The following is a 6286-nucleotide window of genomic DNA, read 5'->3' as shown; positions in this document are numbered from 1 at the left end:
AAACATCACAGCTTCGGTGACATCCCTTTATAGCAGCAAGAGTTTTAAAATTTAAATACAATATTGTCTGACAAAGTGACATGGTATAGGCTCACAAAACTCAGGATAACACAAAGATTCTTCTGATAATGTGCACCTTCCTTGGAATATCCCCTGCTCCTGGCTCCTTGAAGAGCATATTAAAAAACTGTAAAAGAAAAAAAAGGGTTTTGAGTACATTAATATATAGGAAAATATTTGTAAATCGGGTGTATTAAAAGAATAAAACTTTTCATAGGAAATGTATAGAAGTTTTCAACATCTCTTTGTTTAAAAGAATTATTTAAGAAACTGCTCAGTGCTAGGCACTTGTGGTTCAATCATATACCAGAAATCTGCAGTCTCTATTTTCATGGAGCTTAGTTGAGTGAAAGGTACTCAAATTTGTTAAAGCACCTTCTTTAACAACTTGGGTTAAGGAGAAGAGACTCAGATGTACATGAAATGATGCCACCAGCCTCTAGAAAGCAAGAAGCCTCGCATCTTTTCCATTCTCTAGGCCAAGTTAACTATGTCAGTGACACTTAGGGAATGTTGACTCTGAGGAATCAGAGCTGGAAAGTTAGTCGGAAGTTAAGCCATCTCAGGAAACATTTGTTGGTCATTCTACCCTATTTCTTCTGATCTGTGGGAACTTGGGGAGAAGGTATTCTACTTTCTGCAGGTGTGTGGCTGCACCTGGCACACCTGGTATTGTTGGGCCTTTGGGATCTCCTGCCTTCACAACTGAATCTCCTACAAGCCTCATAAAACACATGCTGCTCTTGCCTGGAGAGCTATTTTTAGCTCTCCATGCACACCGTGCTCTTTGATACTTCCTTTGCTTTGCCTGAAATGCCCTTGCTTTCCTCATTCACCTGGAGTCTTCCTCCTCAGGTTGCAAGGCTCCCCTCAAACACTGCTTCCTCTGGGGAGCCTTCACTCACCCCCAGGCTGGTTAGTCAGTTAGTCGGGGGGTTGTGGCAACAACTGTGAGAAAAGACAGACTGGGAAACGGAGCTTGGTTCTAGCTTTTACCAGATGTGGAGTTATGTAAACGTTCTGAACCTTACTTTTTCCCTATGTATAAAATACCGATATTTGCCTTCCAGGGCTGTTTTGAGGATTAAATAAAATGGTGAAGGTCAGGTCCCTAACCAGAGAGCTTGGCACACAACACTCAATAAACCTTGCTTTTTACCGCCTCCTCTCTAGTCACACCTTGGAGTTGGCATGAACTTAAATATGCTTAGAGCACCCATGGTCCTTATGAAAATCAACACGATTACAATAATAGCTTCAAGTTAAAAACAGTATTACAAATCGAAGCTTATTAAAGATTTCCCAATTAGTTACAAATACATTTTGTGTGGAGAATTACTATAAAATAATTAGAAGGATATTCTACTTGAAATGCATGCATACAGTACTTTGAAAGATCCTGATCAAAAGCCTCAGCAGTGTGTGTTCCAGGCCTATAAATTTTACATAGAGGTCAATTCTATATTCTCAGCATCACATCTGCCCTTGTAACTATTTTACAAACTCCTTCCTAGGCCAAGAACACAGTATATCCACAGCAAAGATTTCAAAAATTCAATAACATTATAAGAGCAATAATTATTATATTTAATAAGAATTTGCATTTCTTCCAAGACTTTGACCCAAACCTTAAACATTCTATGAATATTCATTACCTCTCATAACATCCTCTGTGGCAGGTCCATAGTGCTGTGATAACTAAGCTGTCCCAGTATTCAAGGCTGTGCACAGAAGGCCTTTCACATCAGGATAGCAGAGCGATGCTGGGTGTGTTGTTGGAAGACGAGAAACTGGATAAAGAACATAGAATGGTTCCTAAACAGGCAAAAAGTTTCACTTTGGGGCCTGGTTTTCAACTCCATTTTGAAAAATTGGGGAATCATTAGTGTCTTATTCAGCCACTCACTCAGCAACTATTTATAAACATAGTGGGAAAAAGTACAGAGTAATCAGGAGTGAGAAGCCTGGGTTCAAATTCCAGCTCTGCTGCCTGTAGCTATGAGGCCTTGGGTGAGTTACTTCCTCCTCCTATGGTTTAGCTTCCCCATCTATAAAGTGGGGATAACGATACTACATCATAGGGCTGTATGGAGCAGGGAGGGCCTGGCACATAATTAATGTTCCTAATTATTGGGAACTATTAGCGTTAACTTTTATTTCTGTCCTAGGCCCTAAGCTGCAGTGGTGAACAAAAGGACTCAATAAATATTTAGTGGATGAATAATGCAAAACCATAATAGACTGAAGCCACAAATACAGATTTTGGATACCCAGGTGGTTTCTATGAATGGCTGATGTCAGATAACAAAAATGTAAACATTCATATAATTAAGTCTCAGCAACATGCTTATTTGCCCAAGAGCAGAAACAGAATGATATAGTGAAATTATCACCTGATGTCACAACAGGCAAACCAATGACAGTAAGCCAAGTAGCTCTGTGCCCAGTGTTCTTTTTTTAACTTGGCTGTAGTAGAATCCTTTTTTTTTTTTTTTTAATAAGCTTGTAAACTTTGTTTAATTGTTAGCCAAAAACAATGACTCTCCAGTGAGGTCATGTTTGGAAATATATGTATCAACATTTAACTCAGAACCAAAAGAAAAGCCTCAATACTTCAGCCAAATTCTGTCTTAAAATTGAAATAAGTGAGATGTAAAAATTAGAGGAAGGCATATTCTCGGTTGGATCATTGTTTTATGCTACCCTTTATATGTAATAAGCACAGGGTAAAAGCACTTCAGGATATCACTAAAACTGTTTGCGGCATAAACGAGTTCGAACCACTGCGAAAACTTCCAGCAGTGCTTAAAAATACTCAAGAGACAAGAGCTACAATATTTACATCTGCCTACAAGCATGTAGTCATCTTAATTCTCGATTTTAAAGTCAGATATTTTCTTTTAAAGTTGTTCAAAATGTATGTTCTGTGAAAAGGAAACTTTAAAAAGCATTAATGTCTCAAGCTGCAAGCAAGAGCTATTAAGGAAGGTGTTGAAAGAGTAAATGCAAGCAATTGATGCAAATCTAAACCGGCAAGAGGGCCAGAGAGCAGAGAGGGCTGGGGGGAGAGATTCATCTCCCTCCAACTGCAAAAAGGAGAATGTGTGTCCACATGACCACAAACACTCTCCTTTATTATTTTCCCAGAAATGACGAAATATTAGGAACCAGAAGAACTTAAAGAGTTGATCAGTACTAAGAAAAGCCTTCTTAGTATCAGCATAGATATAAAGGGGTGGTTTCTTTAACAACAATGCAAACAGACTACTGACAAGAGAGAATAGAAAAGCCAGAAGGAAGGATCCCTGGGGGGCTCAGCGGTTGAGCATCTGCCTTTGGCTCAGGGTGTGATCCTGGGGTCCAGGGATCGAGTCCCACGTCGGGCTCCCTGCGAGGAACCTGCTTCTCCCTCTGCCTGTGTCTCTGCCTCTCTCTCTCTCTCTGTGTCACTCATGAATAAATACATAAAATCATAAAAAAAAAAAAACCCAGAAAGAAGGGTGAAGCCATTCTTTAAAATACAGTAATGCGAAGCTGCCTTCAGTAACTGGGCATCCTGAAACCACAGATGATCCCGGGTAATCACACACACACACACAATTAATGATTGATAAAGGAGAGAATTTGCTTTTATTCACAAGTTCCTTTGTAGAAAGGTATTATGTTGCTTTAAATGTCGCTCTGTTCAGATAGTGAATTGCATTTACATACAGAGTCCTTTCAGATTTTTGCTTCTGGTGAGTTATTTTAGTTGTGAAAACGAAAGTAAAATAATGTGGAAGTGCAAGTTTTATGCTCTTTGGTCCCCGTGTTCTAGCAGCAGCTTATTTGGGTTATACATAGAATATACTTTATCACCTTATTATTCTCTTTCTTTCACTTATTCTTTCAGGAGGAAGTGAATCCCAAATATATATGTATATCCAAAATATTACTTTAAAAATGTTAATGGATATTATGCCTTAACATGCTAATATTGAATCTTCTCTTGGTGGCCAGTTACCACAAACTTTCATGGCCTAAAACAACACAGATTTGTTATCGTACAGTTCTATAGGTTAAACGTACAGGTCTCTCCAGGCTAAAATCAAAACATCGGCAGGACTGCATTACTTTCTCGAGGCTCTAGGGGAGAATACATTTTTTGCCCTTTCCAGCTTTTAGAGGTCTCCTGCAAAATAAATAAATAAATAAATAAATAAATAAATAAATAAATAAATAGAGGTCTCCTGCATTCTTTGGCTCATGGCTTCCTTCCTGAGAAACCCAGCCTGCATAGTGATATCTCCCTCTGACTCTCTCCTCCTGCCTCCTCCCTCCACTTCCAAGGACCCCTGTCATCACCCTGGGCCTATCTGGATAGTCCAAGATACTCTCCCCCGTCTCAAGGTCTGTTGATTAACAACCCTAATTCCATCTTTAATCCCTCTTGGTCATGTATATTAGTCTGCTCTGGCTGCCATAACCAAATAGTGCAGACTGGGTGGTCCGAAAAACAGAAATGTATTTTCTCACAGTTCTGGAAGTTCAGGGCTTGAAGCGCAAGATAAAGGTGTGAGCAGGGTTAGTGTCTAGTGAGGCTTCTCTCCTTGGTTAGCAGATGGCCGACTGCCTTCCCCCTGTCTCCTCTCATGACCTTTACTCTGAGTCTGTGGGCACAGAGATCGAGCTCTGGCGTCCCGTCCTATGGGACTAGGTCCCCACCCTTATGACCTCATGTAATCTTAATTACTTTCTTGAAAACCCTATCTCCAAAGATAATCATATTGAAGGTTAAGGGCTTACTAAAGAAAACTGTTGCTCTATTTACAATATTTCTGGCACCAAAACCATGAGATTTTCCTAACCAACAATCAAGGTCAACTTTGCAGATAACAAGGGGTGTCCTACAATTTAATTCCATTTGACACTAAGTACCGGACTTAGGCAGGCTGTGTAGATTAAGAGCTCAGTCCCACAAGACTGCTCCCGCTTCAGATGCCAGTCACATCGTCCCAGGCTGTCCCATGTGCTCTGACCAAGAAGCTGTGAGAGGTTCCCACAATTTCCTCTTCAGTAATTTGCTATATAGAGGCTCACAAAACTCAGGAAAACACTTTCCTTACATTTACCAGTTTATTATGAAGGATGCTAGTGCACAGCCAGACGAAGAGGCACATAGGGCAAGCTCCAGAAGGGTCCCAAGCCTACAGGATTCTGCTCCTGTGGCGCAGGGGTGCACTCACCTCCCTGCGCTTGGATGCGTTCACCAACCCAGAAGCTCTCTGAACTTTGTACTTTAAGGACTTTTTAATGGAGGCTTCATCATCCAGGCATGATTGATTGCTAACTCGGTTTCCAGCCACTCTCACTTTCCCAGAGGTCAGGATGGGGGTGATGGCCGGGGGAGGGCTGAAAGTTCCTGGTTTGTCTTTCCAGTGACCAGCCCCCATCCTGACACTATGAAAGGGCCCCCAGTACCAGTCCTCTCACTAGCATACCACATGACACTCTTACCTGGTGCGAGGATACCACGGGTCTTAGTAGCTCCTGTCTCAGGAGCTGGGGACCAAGACCAAATGTTCTAACAAAAGCTGTTGCTGTCACCCTTATCACCCTGAAAGTAACAGTTTTAGGAGCTCTGTGCCAGGGAACTAGGGACAAAGACCAAGTATATATTTCTTATAGCACAAGCTTCTACCTATGAATTATTTTTGGTGGGGACACATTTCACAGTCCACATTATGGACTGAAAACCTGTGAATCATCATTAAATAAATAAGATAGTTCCAGATCCTGCTAATTCACGGGTTTTCATGCTAATATGTAAACTAACATATTCACAGGTTCTAGGAATTAGGACATGGACATCTTTGATGGAGCCGTTATTCCACCTGCCATAGTACTGTACTTTGGATTGCAGGCCCAGCCTGCAGGAGTGATAGGCTCCTGAGGTCACATGAGGGATCAGCAGCGAACCCCATCCCAGACAGGGCCGGGAAGGAGGAAAGACACTGGAACAGCAGCGTGCTGGCTCTTTTTCCCGAAGTGGTTGTAATTGCTGCTTGAGCCACTTCCAGAGCACCAGCCTTCCTTCCTCTCTGGCAGTGGTTCAGGGGAGGATCAATGCAAGCACTTACTCAGAGTAAAACGTGGCAGTGCCAGTGGCGTCAGGCCCTCTAAACCTAGGGGCTGTGACCGTCGCAACACTGTGGTGACTCACGGTGCCCGGAGGTTAATCTAAACA

The 6286-nt window shown here is 41.7% G+C and overlaps 1 long non-coding RNA gene across 1 annotated transcript; it reads right to left on the bottom strand.

The window, feature by feature from the left end:
* LOC111097823 lies at positions 1-5614 on the bottom strand. Its single transcript, XR_005365144.1, has 3 exons — positions 5557-5614; positions 1716-1850; positions 1-187 (listed from the first exon to the last, which is right to left on the bottom strand). It is a non-coding gene; the product is annotated as an uncharacterized LOC111097823 (long non-coding RNA).
* Positions 5615-6286: the final 672 nt, after the last annotated feature.

The sequence above is a fragment of the Canis lupus genome, chromosome 10, assembly GCF_011100685.1.
Source record: "Canis lupus familiaris isolate Mischka breed German Shepherd chromosome 10, alternate assembly UU_Cfam_GSD_1.0, whole genome shotgun sequence".
Taxonomy (NCBI): domain Eukaryota; kingdom Metazoa; phylum Chordata; class Mammalia; order Carnivora; family Canidae; genus Canis; species Canis lupus.
Note: the sequence above shows the minus strand (reverse complement) of the source record. Positions and strands in the feature narration are given on the sequence as shown.